The sequence below is a fragment of the Sebastes fasciatus genome, unplaced genomic scaffold, assembly GCF_043250625.1.
Source record: "Sebastes fasciatus isolate fSebFas1 unplaced genomic scaffold, fSebFas1.pri Scaffold_90, whole genome shotgun sequence".
NCBI classification, from domain to species: domain Eukaryota; kingdom Metazoa; phylum Chordata; class Actinopteri; order Perciformes; family Sebastidae; genus Sebastes; species Sebastes fasciatus.
In genome coordinates this window covers 5,001-22,969 of record NW_027428278.1, presented here as the reverse complement: position 1 = coordinate 22,969, position 17,969 = coordinate 5,001, and the positions used below count along the sequence as shown (strand labels likewise).

The 17,969-nt window shown below is 45.0% G+C and overlaps 1 long non-coding RNA gene across 1 annotated transcript; it reads right to left on the bottom strand.

Annotated features, from left to right (window-relative positions):
* Positions 1–2,504: 2,504 nt before the first annotated feature.
* Positions 2,505–3,740, bottom strand: LOC141763886 (uncharacterized). The gene is made up of 2 exons (XR_012593190.1): positions 3,273–3,740; positions 2,505–3,037 (listed from the first exon to the last, which is right to left on the bottom strand). It is a non-coding gene; the product is annotated as an uncharacterized LOC141763886 (long non-coding RNA).
* Positions 3,741–17,969: the final 14,229 nt, after the last annotated feature.

Genomic DNA, 17,969 nt, shown 5'->3' with positions numbered 1-17,969 from the left:
TGTGGTGATTAAAGACACCTTTGTTCAGGTAGTGCCGCTGGTTAATCCGGCCAAAAAGATCATTCTGTCAAAAGTCCCTCCATTCATTAGTAATGAAATGTTGCAGAGGGAACTGGTGAGACATGGACATTTAATGTCTCCAATTAAACTGATTCCTCTGGGCTGTAAATCTCCACACCTGAAACACGTGGTTTCCTTCAGAAGGCAGGTCTTCATGATTCTAAAGAACAACACTGAGGAGTTAAACTTGATGTTGAAGTTCAGGGTGGAGGAGTTTGACTACATTGTTCATGTGTCTTCAGGGAGAATGAAATGTTTTGGCTGTGGAATGGAGGGTCACCTCATCCGGACCTGTCCACAGAAACAAAACGCTGGGACACATAATGGTGAGCCTGCAGCACCAAGTCCAGAACAAGACAATACTCAGAGTACACACAGTACACAGAAAGACAATACTCAGAGTACACACAGTACACAGCAAGACAATACTCAGAGTACACACAGTACACAGCAGGACAATACTCAGAGTACACACAGTACACAGAAAGACAATACTCAGAGTACACACAGTACACAGCAAGACAATACTCAGAGTACACACAGTACACAGCAAGACAATACTCAGAGTACACACAGTACACAGCAGGACAATACTCAGAGTACACACAGTACACAGCAGGACAATACTCAGAGTACACACAGTACACAGAAAGACAATACTCAGAGTACACACAGTACACAGAAAGACAATACTCAGAGTACACACAGTACACAGAAAGACAATACTCAGAGTACACACAGTACACAGCAAGACAATACTCAGAGTACACACAGTACACAGCAAGACAATACTCAGAGTACACACAGTACACAGCAAGACAATACTCAGAGTACACACAGTACACAGCAGACTGAAGCTGAGCAGCAATGGGCTGCTGGTTCTGAGGCTGCTGTTTCAGGTTCTGGTGGTCCGGATGCGGCTGGGCCGGTCTCTGCTGGTTCGGGTGCAGTTGGTCCAGTCTCTACTGGTCTGGTCTTTGCTGGTTCGGGTGCGGCTGGTCCAGTCTCTGCTGGTCCGGTCTCTGCTGGTCCAGTCTTTGCTGGTTCGGGTGCGACTGGTCCAGTCTCTGCTGGTCCAGTCTCTGCTGGTCCGGTCTCTGCTGGTTCTGGGGGGGCTGGTCCAGTCTTTACTGGTCCAGTCTCTGTTGGTCCAGTTTCTGCTGGTTCAGTCTCTGCTGGTCCGGTCTCTGCTGGTCCAGTCCCTGCTGGTCCAGTCCCTGCTGGTCCAGTCTCTGCTGGTTCTGGTGAGGATAGTCCGGTCTCTGCTGGTTCTGGGGGGGCTGGTCCAGTCTCTGCTGGTTTAGGTGCTGTTGTGGAGGTTACTGATCAATCACACACTGACAGTATTAATAGTGACACAGTCGACACACAGACTGAAACGAAGGAGGCAGAATGTTCTCTGGAGGAGGAAAGTGAGATGTTGGTGGATGAAGACTCTTCTAAAGAGAAGAAGAGGAAGGTGACTAGTGACGAGGGTCAGTCGTCTGGTAAAGAGAAGAAGAGGAGGGTGACTAGTGACGAGGGTCAGTCGTCTGGTAAAGTGAAGAAGAGGAAGGTGACTAGTGACGAGGGTCAGTCGTCTGGTAAAGTGAAGAAGAGGAAGGTGACTAGTAACGAGGGTCAGTCGTCTGGTAAAGAGAAGAAGAGGAAGGTGACTAGTGACGAGGGTCAGTCGTCTGGTAAAGAGAAGAAGAGGAAGGTGACTAGTGACGAGGGTCAGTCGTCTGGTAAAGAGAAGAAGAGGAAGGTGACTAGTGACGAGGGTCAGTCGTCTGGTAAAGAGAAGAAGAGGAGGGTGACTAGTGACGAGGGTCAGTCGTCTGGTAAAGTGAAGAAGAGGAAGGTGACTAGTGACGAGGGTCAGTCGTCTGGTAAAGAGAAGAAGAGGAAGGTGACTAGTGACGAGGGTCAGTCGTCTGGTAAAGTGAAGAAGAGGAAGGTGACTAGTAACGAGGGTCAGTCGTCTGGTAAAGTGAAGAAGAGGAAGGTGACTAGTAACGAGGGTCAGTCGTCTGGTAAAGAGAAGAAGAGGAAGGTGACTAGTGACGAGGGTCAGTCGTCTGGTAAAGTGAAGAAGAGGAAGGTGACTAGTGACGAGGGTCAGTCGTCTGGTAAAGTGAAGAAGAGGAAGGTGACTAGTGACGAGGGTCAGTCGTCTGGTAAATCAAATCAAATCAAATCAATTTATTTTTGTATAGCGTCAAATCACAACAGAAGTTATCTCAAGACGCTTTATATATAGAGCAGGTCTATGACCGTACACCATAGTTTAGAGACCCAACAGGATCCACCAAGCGCACTGTGGCCAGGAACAACTCCCCGATTACTGGGAAGAAACCTGGAGCAGAACCGGGCGCAGGGCGGGCGGCCATCTGCCGAGACCGGCTGGGGGGACAGATAGATAGAGAGAGAGAGTGAGAGAGAGAGAGAGAGAGAGAGAGAGAGAGATAGAGAGAGAGAGAGAGAGAGAGAGAGAGAGAGAGAGAGAGAGAGAGAGATAGAGAGAGAGATAGAGAGAGAGAGATCTAGAAGCAGCCACAATAGCAGTCTAGCAGCTGTAATAACTAATACAAGTAGGGCTGATAACACAAAACCAATAGTGGTGGATGGAAAGAGTGATAATACAACTATCGGAAAGCCAGCACTGTCCAGCATCTCTCCTCAGTACGTCCATGTGTATTGGTGTGGGACGTCCCTGTGATCGATGCCCGTGCGTTGGTTCCTGCAGCATCAGCATGCTTGCTGGGAGCTCTTGATGTCTTTGGCAGTGATTGAGAAGTGTTATTCTCCAGGCTGCCACATTGTCACTAGGTGTTGGAAATCCCTCGTTAGCATTGGTAGTCCCTCGTACAGACGTAGTTAATTAGGGATGGTAGCAGTTGGTGTCAAGCAGGCACCGACGCGGCAGCAGATGCAGCCACAATACCGGAGACCACCAAGATCCAGGTGAAACCCTGCTCCAAGTGTACCCATGCTCCTGGTATAACCTCGCTCCCGGTGTGATCCCGCTCCAGGTATGACCTCACTCCAGGTGTGACCCCGCTCCACGGTTAGCTGCGAGACAAGGAGGCACAAGGACTCCCGGGAAGGAATGAAGTTAGTAACAACATGGACATGGGACATGAGTATATACAGAAGGAGAGGGGAGCTCAGTGTGTCATAGGAAGTTCCTTATGACAGTGTGTCATAGGAAGTCCCCCGGCAGTCTATGCCTATAGCAGCTTAAGTATAAGCGTTATCAAAGAGGAAAGTCTTTAGGCTACTCTTAAATGTAGAGACGGTGTCTGCCTCCCGGACTGAAACTGGGAGCTGGTTCCAGAGAAGAGGAGCTTGATAGCTGAAGGCTCTGGCTCCCATTCTACTTTTGGAGACTCTAGGAACCTCAAGTAACCCTGCATTCTGTGAGCGCAGTGCTCTAGTGGGGTAGTAGGGTACTATGAGCTCTTTAAGATATGATGGGGCCTGACCGTTTAGCGCTTTGTAGGTGAGGAGGACGATTTTAAAATCTATTCTGGATTTTACAGGCAGCCAGTGCAGAGAAGCTAATACAGGAGTAATATGATCTCTAGTTCTAGTTCTAGTCAGTACACGTGCTGCAGCATTCTGGATCAACTGGAGAGTCTTAAGAGACTTATTGGAGCAGCCTGATAATAAGGAATTGCAGTAATCGAGTCTAGAGGTAACAGTTTTGACACAGGATGTGCCTGATCTTTGCAATGTTACGTAGATGAAAGAAGGCAGTCCGTGAGGTTTGTTTTATGTGAGAGTTAAAGGACATATCCTGGTCGAAGACAACTCCCAGATTCCTTACGGTGGTGCTGGAGGCCAGGGCAATGCCATCTAAAGTAACTATATCATTAGATAATTTGTTTCGGAGGTGCTCAGGGCCTAGTACAATAACTTCAGTTTTGTCTGAGTTTAACATCAGGAAATTGCAGGTCATCCAGGTTTTTATGTCCTTAAGGCATGCTTTAAGTTTAGTTAACTGGTTTGTTTCGTCTGGCTTGATTGATAGATATAATTGGGTATCATCTGCATAACAATGAAAGTTTATGGAGTGTTTTCTAATAACATTGCCTAAGGGAAGCATATATAAGGTAAATAGAATTGGTCCAAGTACAGAACCCTGTGGAACTCCGTGACTAACTTTGGCGTACATGGAGGACTCATCGTTGACATGTACAAACTGAGATCGATCTGATAAATAGGACTTAAACCAACTTAGTGCAGTTCCTTTAATGCCAATTAAATGTTCCAGTCTCTGTAATAGGATGTCATGGTCAATGGTGTCGAAAGCAGCACTGAGATCTAGCAAGACAAGTACAGAGACAAGTCCTTTGTCCGATGCCATTAGAAGGTCATTTGTAATTTTCAGTAGTGCTGTCTCTGTGCTATGGTGCACTCTAAATCCTGACTGATAATCTTCCAATAAATGATTGTTCTGTAGAAAGTCACACAGCTGACTGGCAACTACTTTCTCCAGTATTTTGGAGGTAAAGGGAAGGTTAGATATAGGTCTATAGTTGGCTAGGACCTCTGGATCAAGAGTGGGCTTTTTAAGAAGAGGTTTAATTACAGCTACTTTAAAGGACTGTGGTACATAGCCTGTTAGTAAAGACACATTGATCATATCCAGTAAAGAGGTGCTAACTAGAGGTAAAACTTCTTTTAGCAGTCTAGTTGGGATGGGGTCTAGGAGACAGGTAGATGATTTAGATGAGGAGATCAGTGAGGTTAATTTGTGGAGATCGATAGGAGAAAAGCAGTCTAAATATATATCAGGTTGTACAGCTGTTTCTAAGGTTCCTAAGTTTGAGGATAAATTGGTACCAGTTGACGGTAGGAGGTGATTAATTTTGTCTCTAATAGTTATGATTTTATCATTAAAGAAACTCATGAAGTCACTACTACTGAGGGTTGTAGGAATACATGGCTCAATAGAGCTGTGACTTTCTGTCAGCCTGGCTACAGTGCTGAATAGAAACCTAGGGTTGTTCTTATTTGTCTCTATTAATGATGAGTAATGGGCTGCTCTGGCATCACAGAGAGCCTTCCTATATGTTTTAAGACTATCTTGCCAGACTAAATGAGATTCTTCCTGTTTGGTGGAACGCCATATCCTTTCCAGTTTCCTCGATGCTTGCTTTAATTTGCGTGTTTGAGGGTTATACCATGGAGCTGACTTCCTTTGTTTTACTAACTTCTTTTTTAGAGGGGCAACAGAATCAAGTGTGACTCGCAGTGAGTCTGTAGCACTATCTACAAGATGATCAATTTGGGTAGGGCTAAAGTTAATGTTGCAACCTAGAAATATTTTATAATTTACATTTTATTGACCTAGAATAGATTTAAGTTATCTAAGAAGAAATATACACTACACTACACTATTATCTGATTTATGTTATTATCATGAGGTCAAAGTTCAGAGTGATGTGATGTCATCAGTCAGCGCAATGTTATTATTGAAAAGGTCAAAGTTCAGGCTGTGATGATGTCATCAGTCAGCGCAGTAGCGATTAGGGAACGTGCTTGATGTTTTACATATGTGTGCGGGCGGTTCTGATTGCTTCGTGTAAAAGATAACTTCAACAGAACTGGGAAGAATAAAAGTTGCCAAAAGGAAGACGGAGTCATGTGTCTTTAAGGGTGCAACATAAACTTGGTGTTTCTGCCCAGTTGGAGTTCATCACGAAGCAAGACAAGTCATGAGCCAACACAGTAAGAGTTAGCATTAGCTGCTAGCCAAGCAGACCGACGTCGTCAATACCGCAGTGCTCCAAACGAAGCAGTGGAGGTCAAAGTTTGCCATCATGTCCAAAGCACAACAGATGTCGCCTGATTGGGAGAATGTTGTGGGAGAGATAGAGGAAAAGTTACTGACACTGACAGCATCGGAGTTGAGTGACTTCTGCGCATCACTCGGTCTAACTGTGGATAAGAGTGACAAAGACTTTCCTCGTAAGCTGAGGAGGCATATTCTCCAGCATCTGGAAGGGGAAGATGTTACTTCACGAGAGGACGAAGGAATGTCTGTATTATTGCACTTAAATGACAAGATTGACGAACTAAAAGAGGAATATGGCGATAGTGATGAGTCCCTGCCTCAACAAGTAGTGCAGGAGCCCCGCCCTGTGGACGGAGATGGTTTTGCACCCACTAACTCAGATGCACAAAGAAAAAGTGTTTCTGCCCCCAATGCAAAGGAAGAAGCCTCTGATGCTAGTCAAAATGTTGCTTATGTCCATCCACTGTACAGAAGGGAATTAAAAATAATTGGACAAATTGGAGAACCAAATCAAAAGGATAAATTGGCATACACCAGTTTGGAAAGACAAATTCAAAGGGCATTGAAAAAAGGATCTGACGAGGGAGAAGTTGTCGAAGCTGTCATTCAAGCCATCGCTCCAGGAACGAAACTGAAGAGTTATCTTGAAAGTAGAGTTGATTTAACACTACAATCTCTCAGACAGATATTACGGACTCATTACATTGAGAAGGATGCTACGGAGCTGTACCACTCCCTCACGCGCGCAGTTCAGGAGCCAAGAGAAACACCCATTCAGTTTTTGGTACGAGCCGTGGATCTGAGACAACAAGTTGTCTTTGCTTCAGAAAGAGCTAAGTCTGGTTTGCAGTACAGTTCAGCGCTAATCCAAAATCAGTTCCTCCAAACAGTAATTACTGGCCTCCATGATGACGCCATTCGAGCAGATATAAAGCCATACTTACAAGATCCTGAGGTTACAGATGAAGTCCTTTTGGAGAAGATGACGGCTGCATACAGTCTCGAGATGGAAAGAAAGAACAAGTTGTCAGCCGCATCAAAAGCAAAGATGATTAAAGTGGCAGCGATTACTGAAGAAAATGAGGAAACTGAAAAGGAAAGCTATGTGCACAAACCAAACAGCAAGGACAAACACAAGGAAACAAACAAACGTGATACACTGATGGAAAAGGTTGACCAAGGCAACAAAGCCATATGTGACGCGATCCAGAACCTCACCACTCAAATTGCAAGTCTTCACCAAACCCCTAAGCCTCAACCCATGAGAGTGAGTGAACAGCCAAACCGAAAATATCGACCACAGCCAAAGACTGCAAACAGCAGACAGTGTCAGAACTGTCAGGTATCCAACCCTGATGGAAGGTGTAATCACTGTTTTAAGTGCAGCAGCGCCGAACACTGGGCATCGGGTTGTAGAATGAAAAATGTCGCAGCCAGCACAAATAAAATCGAAATCCTGCATCATTCTGCAGAAAACACAGACAAAGTGGATCTGTTCAGCCTTCGAGTACCCCTCACTGGTAAGCAAAAGCAAACAGCCAAGCTGGTAGGGAAGAGATGTCTAGTTCGAGCCTCTCTGGGAGGAGTTGACACTACAATACTGTGGGACACTGGGTCACAGGTATCAATAGTGGGATTGAACTGGAAAGGAAAATACCTGCCAGACACTGAGGTGAGACCAGTGACAGAGCTGCTTGAAGAAGGAGCATTGGAGCTCTCAGCTGCAAATGGAACAGACATTCCGTATGAAGGATGGATGGAAATTGAATTCACCCTGTCCAAAAATGCTGTGGCTGGAATGAGTGACAAACCTGTTCTGGTCCCAATCCTGGTTTCCAGCAGTGACATGGAACGCCCCATCATTGGCTTTAATGTGATCGAAGAACTAGCACTCACAAACGACACAGGTGGAGATTGCATGCCATCTGGTCACATGGTAAAGAGACTGTGCTCAGCACTAGAGATAGGACACAAAACTGCAAGAGCTGTTTTATCTGTTTTAAAAAAACAAAAGACTGTAAGCCAACCCCACATAGCCAGAGTAGGCAGACGATCAGTGACCATCCCAAAGAACAAAGTGATGACAGTGCAGTGCGGCTGGCTAAATAAGAGTGTGTGGAGTACGTCACATGTAGTGTTGGAGCCGAACCAGGAGGCACCATGGCCAACAGGCCTAGCCATTAAAGACCAGTTAATCGAGCTCCCTCCAGAAGATAATTGTCAAATTGAGGTGACTGTTGAAAACATGACTGACAATGATATCACGCTTTGCAGTCGCACTACACTTGGCTGGTTGCACAGTGTTGATGCCATCTACCCATTGCAGACAAAGCCTACTGAGGGTGAGAAACCTCAGACATCAGACAGCAGTGTTGCCCCGCCTGTGCAGCAGTCCAGCAGCAAGTCACAAGGTGAGCGCTGGGACCCACCTGTGGACCTGAGTCATCTGCCAGACGACCAACGGCAACAGGTACAGCAAATGCTCAGAGAAGAGTGTGACGTTTTTGCAAAGCATGATTGGGATACAGGGTGCATTAGAGACTTGGAGATGGACATACAGTTAAAAGACAATGTGCCCGTACAAAGAACATACAATGCAATCCCTAAACATCTCTACCAGGAAGTGAAAACACACATACAGGACTTACTGAACCAAGGCTGGATCCAGAAATCCTGTTCTTCATATTCCTCACCTGTAGTATGCGTCAGGAAGAAAGATGGGAGTCTTCGCTTGTGCATAGACTACAGGCTGCTGAATGGGAAAACACTGCCTGACCGTCATCCAATTCCGAGGATACAGGAGATCTTGGAAAACCTGGGAGGCAACTCCTGGTTCACGGTGTTAGACCAGGGGAAGGCTTACCACCAGGGCTTCATGAGCGAGAAAAGCAGACCCTGCACCGCATTCATAACACCATGGGGACTTTATGAATGGGTGAGGATCCCATTTGGGCTTACAAATGCGCCCGCAGCTTTTCAGCGCTATATGGAGGGATGCCTGGGAGACCTCAGGGATGAAGTTTGTGTCCCGTATTTGGATGATGTCCTGGTATTTAGCGCCAGCTTTGAGCAACACATCCAAAATGTGAAACAGGTACTGCAACGACAAAGAGAGTGTGGTATAAAGTTGAGGCCGAAGAAATGTGACTTTTTCAAAAGTGAGGTCTGTTATGTGGGTCGAGTTATCTCTGCAGAGGGATACAAAATGAATCCCAAAGAGGTGGAAGCGGTTCAAGCACTGAAGCACGAGACACCAACCACTGTGAGAGAAGTGAGAAAACTGATGGGTTTCCTCAGTTACTACAGATCCTATGTACCAGACTTCTCCAGGACAGCCAAACCCCTGTACGAACTGTTAGCAAAGCCCAAGTCTGAACAGAAGCAAGGCCAAAAGAAAAAGGGGGTTAGCCGCAAATCTGCTCAGTTGCCACCGTCTCATCCAGTCCAGTGGACAGCGATTCACCAAGAGATAGTGAACAAACTTGCAGATCAGCTGACAAACCCTCCAGTGATGGCATATCCAGATCTAGAGAAACCCTTAGTACTCCATGTGGATGCCTCAGAAGAGGGCCTAGGTGCAGTTTTGTACCAGCGGCAAGAGGGTGTTCTTAGAGTCATAGGATATGGATCAAGGACATTGTCAGCGGCAGAAAGGAACTACAAGATGCATTCTGGCAAATTAGAATTCCTGGCACTGAAATGGGCCATAACAGAGCGTTTTCGTGATTATCTGTTTCATGCGCCCCACTTTACTGTGTACAGTGACAATAATCCCCTGACATATGTCACTAAGTCAGCGAAACTCAATGCAGCTGGACACCGTTGGGTGGCAGAGTTGGCGGATTATAGGTTCACACTCAAATACAGGCCTGGAACAGCAAATCGAGATGCAGATTTCTTGTCACGGAGACCAAAGCCCATTGAAGAGATCATGCAGGAATGTACAGAGGAATGTCAACAGGAAGCTGTTGAATGCATCGGGAAAGCTCTGGAGAGAGATGGAACAGGAGATGTTAATTGGATCTCTGCTGTCACCTGTAATGTCGACGCACTGCCAGAGGGGTGTAATATCTCAGAGCCAATTCAGCCTCTTGCATTGGAAGACATCAGAGCTGCCCAAAATGCAGACTTAGCCACAAGCAGAGTTTTGGCCCTGAAAAGAACACATGCCTTCTTGAAGCACAAAGACAAGCTGGCAGAAAATGAAGCCGTCAGACAGCTTCTTAGAGAGAGGCCCCGTCTGCAGATCGATGGAGATGGCATTCTCAGAAGAGAGACTGCGACGAGAAAACAGTTGGTTGTTCCTGAGTCCCTGAAGCCCACTGTTTACAAAAACCTACACGAGGAGATGGGACACTTAGGTGCAGATCGAATGGTGGCTCTTGCTAGAGAACGCTTCTTCTGGCCTAAAATGAGACAGGAAATGGAACACTACGTCACTCAAGTGTGTCGCTGCATAAAAAGAAAAAAATCGAACAGAGTAACCAGGACACCTATCCAGAGCATTGAGACCTCTGCACCGTTTGAGATGATCTCCATTGACTATGTACACTTGGACAAGTGTAAGGGAGGTGAGGAGTATATACTGGTAGTTGTGGATCACTTCACCAAATATGCACAGGCCTATGCAACAAGAGACAAGTCTGGGAAGACCGCAGCCAGAAAACTCTTTGATGACTTCATTATGCGTTTTGGTTTCCCGTCCAAGATTCACCACGACCAGGGAAAAGAGTTTGAAAATACTCTCTTTCGCAAGCTCCAAGACTACTGTGGTATTCGCCATTCACGCACCTCCCCATATCACCCTCAAGGTAATCCTGCAGAACGCTTCAACAGAACGCTGCTAGGAATGTTGCGCACACTTGAAGAGTCTCAGAAGTCAAGGTGGAAAGAGCACCTAAACAAAGTGGTCCACGCTTATAACTCAACTGTGCATGAAGCGACAGGATTTTCGCCATTCTTCCTTCTCTTTGGTCGTGAACCAACCTTGCCTGTTGATCTAATGTTTCCAAAAAAAAGAGAAGAAAGGAACCAGTCACAGGTTGGCTACGCAGAGAAGTGGAGAGAAGTTATGCAAGAAGCCTATACTATTGCGATGCAGAATATGAAGAAAAGCGCAAGGAGAGGACAGAAAAACTACAATCAGCGCACATGGAGTTCTGCCCTTGAGCTAGGTGACCATGTCCTGGTGAGAAACCTCACGCCCAGAGGGGGTACTGGGAAACTGCGTAGCTACTGGGAAGACATGATTCATGTTGTCAAGGAAAGAAAAGGCCCTGAGAGTCCAGTATATGTGGTCGAACCATTGCAAGGAACAGGGAGAAGACGTGTGTTACATCGTAACCTACTCCTGCCATGTCCCTACCTGGTTGAAGAGCCAGAGGTTCATGATTCCAACCTGAAAGAGAGAAGCAACAGAAACAAAGCAAAACCGAGAACAAGAGGAAATCATAAAGCCACACATGATACTTACCTGACAGACACAGACAGCTCCAGTGAAGAGGAATATCACTTGTGGACAGCAGTGAGACATGCTGATCCGCTCCTTAATGCAGAAGCAGGAGAATTCTGTCCTAGGAGGGAGACATCCAGAGACAATCCTGAGGAGGAACACCCTGAAGAGGAGCATGTGGAGGAGAGACATAGCATGGAGAAAGAGGCTGATGCCCCAGCTGTTGAATCTGAGAGTGAGCAGAGTGATGCTGAAACATGGAGAGTCAGACAGCCCAGGCGTGTCTACACCTATGATCAGCTAGGCCAGCCGACCTTTCAACAGTTGAAGACCTGCTCTGTCAGTGTGAAAAGGCCCTCAGGAACCAGCCATGATCCCTCTACCAGATCATCATTCATATATCCTTTTTATCATGAATAGATATAAAAGAAAACAGAGACATTTTATAAGTTAGTTTATCTTTGTTCATGGTGATGTTGTGGTATTAAAAACACATATTGTAGAATGTAGAAACAGGTCATCTGAACATTTATTTAAGTAATAAGTACAGAAATAGGTCACTATCCTAGTTTAAGTTAAGACAGTAGTGAAGTATACAAACAGTACTGACAGTAACAGTTGTGTGTACACTTACAGTATAGACTTAATGAAAGCATGGCTTTGAAATATGTAGACGCATGATATCGGGTGTATATGGTATTTTCCTTGTCCCTTTACGAAGATTGGGGGGCCCACCAAATCTTCGATGGACTATTCACCCTTCAATACTAATGGACTATGAACACTTAGTCTTGTATTGTTGCCATGAGAGACTTTTGCCAAGGAAAAAGAAGAGAACGAAATACTGAGAGATAGTATAGCCTAACCACCCTGTAATGTGTAATGTGTGTGAAAATACTTACCTGTTTACCCACCTTCTACCAAATGTTCCATTGTTGAGACGATGTTGATGAATATGGTCAAAAGATAGAAAAGAAAATGTATGGCAACATTTTTTTTTAGTGGGGGAGGGTGTTGCAACCTAGAAATATTTTATAATTTACATTTTATTGACCTAGAATAGATTTAAGTTATCTAAGAAGAAATATACACTACACTACACTATTATCTGATTTATGTTATTATCACGAGGTCAAAGTTCAGAGTGATGTGATGTCATCAGTCAGCGCAATGTTATTATTAAAAAGGTCAAAGTTCAGGCTGTGATGATGTCATCAGTCAGCGCAGTAGCGATTAGGGAACGTGCTTGATGTTTTACATATGTGTGCGGGCGGTTCTGATTGCTTCGTATAAAAGATAACTTCAACAGAACTGGGAAGAATAAAAGTTGCCAAAAGGAAGACGGAGTCATGTGTCTTTAAGGGTGCAACATAAACATATGAGTCCTCTGTTATATTGAGACATGGTATTGAATTTAATGCTGATGGAATCGCTTCCTTAAATTTAGCTACAACACTATCGGATAGACATCTAGTGTACACACTTCTATCTGATGGTGTATAGTCTAGTAATAAGAATTCAAAAGTGATTAAATAATGGTCTGATAAAAGAGAGTTCTGTGGAAAAACAATTAAATGTTCAATTTCAACGCCATATGACATAACAAGGTCGAGGGTGTGGTTAAAGCGGTGAGTGGGTTTATGCACGTTCTGCGAGAAACCAATTGAATCTAATAAAGAGATAAACGCAGTACTGAGGCTATCATTATCAACGTCCACATGAATATTAAAATCACCTACTATAATGACTTTATCTGTTTTCAGGACTAGGCTTGATAGAAACTCTGAGAATTCAGATAGAAATTCAGAATATGGGCCTGGAGCGCGGTACACTATAACAAAGAGAATGGTCTGTAGTGTTTTCCAGGTTGGGTGTGAAAGACTAAGAACAAGGCTTTCAAATGAGTTATAATTTAGTTTAGTTTTAGGGTTTATTAATAGGCTTGAGTCGAAGATGGCTGCAACTCCACCTCCTCGGCCGGTGTCTCGAGGAATGTGAGTATTAATATGACTCGGGGGAGTGGATTCGTTTAGGCTGACATATTCTTCCTGACACAGCCAGGTTTCAGTAAGACAAAATCAATCAATGTGATTATCTGATATTAAATCATTTACTAGTAGAGCTTTAGATGACAGAGATCTGATATTTAAGAGTCCACATTTAATTCTCCTGTTTTGTTGCTTTATTGCAGTGCTAGTGTTAGATTTTATTAGATTATTATGTTTAGCTCCTCTTCTGTTTACTTTTGATTTAATTAATTTAGGTGGGGCAGACACAGTCTCAGTGAGGTTTGGGGTTAAGCTATGGGTGGGTAACTGCTCTAATGGAAGCGCAGAGAAGTGTGTAAGACTACAGCTCTGCGTCCTGGAATGAGACGAAGAAGAGGAAGGTGACTAGTGACGAGGGTCAGTCGTCTGGTAAAGTGAAGAAGAGGAAGGTGACTAGTGACGAGGGTCAGTCGTCTGGTAAAGTGAAGAAGAGGAAGGTGACTAGTGACGAGGGTCAGTCGTCTGGTAAAGTGAAGAAGAGGAAGGTGACTAGTGACGAGGGTCAGTCGTCTGGTAAAGTGAAGAAGAGGAAGGTGACTAGTGACGAGGGTCAGTCGTCTGGTAAAGTGAAGAAGAGGAAGGTGACTAGTGACGAGGGTCAGTCGTCTGGTAAAGTGAAGAAGAAGAGGAAGCTGACTAGTGACGAGGGTCAGTCGTCTGGTAAAGTGAAGAAGAGGAAGGTGACTAGTGACGAGGGTCAGTCGTCTGGTAAAGTGAAGAAGAGGAAGGTGACTAGTGACGAGGGTCAGTCGTCTGGTAAAGTGAAGAAGAGGAAGGTGACTAGTGACGAGGGTCAGTCGTCTGGTAAAGTGAAGAAGAGGAAGGTGACTAGTGACGAGGGTCAGTCGTCTGGTAAAGTGAAGAAGAGGAAGGTGACTAGTGACGAGGGTCAGTCGTCTGGTAAAGTGAAGAAGAAGAGGAAGCTGACTAGTGACGAGGGTCAGTCGTCTGGTAAAGTGAAGAAGAAGAGGAAGCTGACTAGTGACGAGGGTCAGTCGTCTGGTAAAGTGAAGAAGAGGAAGGTGACTAGTGACGAGGGTCAGTCGTCTGGTAAAGTGAAGAAGAAGAGGAAGGTGACTAGTGACGAGGGTCAGTCGTCTGGTAAAGTGAAGAAGACCTCTCCTCAGAGTGAGCTCAGCCTGCAGTCAGGTGAGAGTGAAGGTGATGAGGAGAGTGATGTGGAGTCTCTAGCTTCCTCACAGACGTGGACTCACAAGAGGAGTGTCTACTCTTTAACCAGTATTAAGACGTTCCTGCAGGACACTAAGGGACTCAGGAATGTTAGAGTTGAAAGCGTGTTCCCTGATTTACAGCTCTTTGTTGATTCAGTGAAGGTTTCTCTCAGAAGTCCTAGAATTTTTGGGGAGAAAGCTTTCACTGACCAGGAGACTTACCGTATAAAGAAAATAGTTCAAAAGATCAAAAAACAGTTCAAAGATGATGAATAAATCTGATAGATATTCCTTTTTTTTCTTGTTTTGTTCACTTGCTTTTGTTTTACAACTTTTTTTCTATGCCATGGGGGACATACGAATAGGAAGCCTGAACATAAATGGAGCAAGGGATGATGGGAAAAGGGCTTCTCTTTTCAAGCTGTGTTCTCTTAAAAAGTTGGATGTTATTTTTATACAAGAGACACAAAGTACCTCTGATAACGAGGCTGACTGGAGGACAGAATGGACTGGTGATGATATAGAGACACACAGTACCTCTGATAACGAGGCTGACTGGAGGACAGAATGGACTGGTGATGATATAGAGACACACAGTACCTCTGATAACGAGGCTGACTGGAGGACAGAATGGACTGGTGATGATATAGAGACACACAGTACCTCTGATAACGAGGCTGACTGGAGGACAGAATGGACTGGTGATGATAAAGAGACACACAGTACCTCTGATAACGAGGCTGACTGGAGGACAGAATGGACTGGTGATGATATAGAGACACACAGTACCTCTGATAACGAGGCTGACTGGAGGACAGAATGGACTGGTGATGATATAGAGACACAGTACCTCTGATAACGAGGCTGACTGGAGGACAGAATGGACTGGTGATGATATAGACACACAGTACCTCTGATAACGAGGCTGACTGGAGGACAGAATGGACTGGTGATGATATAGAGACACAGTACCTCTGATAACGAGGCTGACTGGAGGACAGAATGGACTGGTGATGATATAGAGACACAGTACCTCTGATAACGAGGCTGACTGGAGGACAGAATGGACTGGTGATGATATAGAGACACACAGTACCTCTGATAACGAGGCTGACTGGAGGACAGAATGGACTGGTGATGATATAGACACACAGTACCTCTGATAACGAGGCTGACTGGAGGACAGAATGGACTGGTGATGATATAGACACACAGTACCTCTGATAACGAGGCTGACTGGAGGACAGAATGGACTGGTGATGATATAGACACACAGTACCTCTGATAACGAGGCTGACTGGAGGACAGAATGGACTGGTGATGATATAGACACACAGTACCTCTGATAACGAGGCTGACTGGAGGACAGAATGGACTGGTGATGATATAGAGACACAGTACCTCTGATAACGAGGCTGACTGGAGGACAGAATGGACTGGTGATGATATAGAGACACACAGTACCTCTGATAACGAGGCTGACTGGAGGACAGAATGGACTGGTGATGATATAGAGACACAGCACCTCTGATAACGAGGCTGACTGGAGGACAGAATGGACTGGTGATGATATAGAGACACAGTACCTCTGATAACGAGGCTGACTGGAGGACAGAATGGACTGGTGATGATATAGAGACACACAGTACCTCTGATAACGAGGCTGACTGGAGGACAGAATGGACTGGTGATGATATAGAGACACACAGTACCTCTGATAATGAGGCTGACTGGAGGAGAGAATGGACTGGTGATGATATAGAGACACACAGTACCTCTGATAACGAGGCTGACTGGAGGACAGAATGGACTGGTGAAACCTTTTTAACTCATAAAACCAGTAACAGTTGTGGTGTTGGAATTCTTTTTTCCAAAAACTTTATTCCTCAGTCGGTAGAATGTGAAGAAGTTCTTAAAGGTCGTCTGTTAAAAGTAAGAGCAGTGTATGAAAATGTAAAGATGGTATTTATTAATATTTATGCTCCAGTTGTGGGAGCGGAGAGACTCGTGTTTCTAGATGTTTTAAACGAGGTGATTGAGAAGTGTAACAGTGAAGAATATGTCTTCATCGGTGGAGACTTTAACTGCACTGAGGACAGCAGGTTAGACAGGAACCATGCAGAGCCTCACGCTGCCTCTCATGGAGGCTCAGGAGTTGTGTGATGTGTGGAGAGGCTTTCACAACAAACAGAGACAATACACCTGGACACATGTTAAAGATAATTTACTGTCTATGGCCAGGCTTGATCGTTTTTATTGTTTTAAGCATCATTTTAATGTTTTTAAAAGTTGTTTGATCAGCCCTGTTGGCTTTTCTGATCACTCGCTTGTAACAGCCTCTGTTTTTATAAAATGTGTAAAACCCAGTAGTGCTTATTGGCATTTTAACACGGCTTTACTGGAGGATAAGAACTTCAGAGAAACTTTTAGTTTTTTTTGGAAAAATCACCAAAATATGAAACATGATTTTGTGTCTTTACAGCAGTGGTGGGATTTTGGAAAGGTCCAAATCAAACAGTTTTGTCAACAGTACACTCAGAATGTCACAAAAACCTTGACGAGTTCAGTGAAAGCTCTGGAGTCTGAAGTGGAGGAACTCAGAGACTTAGCTGAGACCACAAGAGACCAACGACACATTGAGACACTTGAAGTCAAAAAGTGTGTGTTAGCCAACCTGCTGAGTGTCTCAGCTCAGGGGGCTCTGGTTAGGTCCCGCTTTCAGAATGTAGACCAAATGGATGTCCCATCACATTTTGTCTTTGGTCTCGAGCGTAAAAATGGACAGAAAAGGTTCATTCATAGTTTAAGGTCTGACACTGGGCAGGTTCTGTCTGATCACACTGCAATCCGAAAACATGCTGTCAGCTTCTACAGTAACCTGTTCAAATGTGAGCACAGAGAGGAGCACAGAGAGCTTCTGTGCCGGTCTTCCTCAGGTTGAGCACAGAGAGGAGCAGGCAGTGTTTCAGAGCTTCTGTGCCGGTCTTCCTCAAGTTGAGCAGCAGAGTAACATGGAGTTGGAAGCAGCTCTCTCATCTGATGAACTTTATGCTGCTCTGCAGAGCATGCAAAGTGGGAAAGCTCCTGGAATCGATGGTATACCTGTTGACTTCTATAAATCTTTGTGGTCGGTGGTGGGGGGGGATCTGCTGGCAGTACTGAGTGACAGTCTTGCCGGAGGACATCTGCCGCTTAGCTGCAGGAGAGCGGTCCTTACATTACTGCCGAAGAAAGGTGACCTGCAGTTCATTAAAAACTGGAGGCCCGTGTCTCTGCTCTGCTCTGACTATAAGCTCCTCTCTAAGGTGTTGGCAACGCGGCTGAGCAGAGTGATGGAACAGGTGATTCAGTGTGATCAGACCTACTGTGTACCGGGCAGGCTGATCACTGATAACATTATTTTGGTTCGAGACCTTTTAGAGATATGTAAGCTGTTTGGCCTCAAAGCTGGA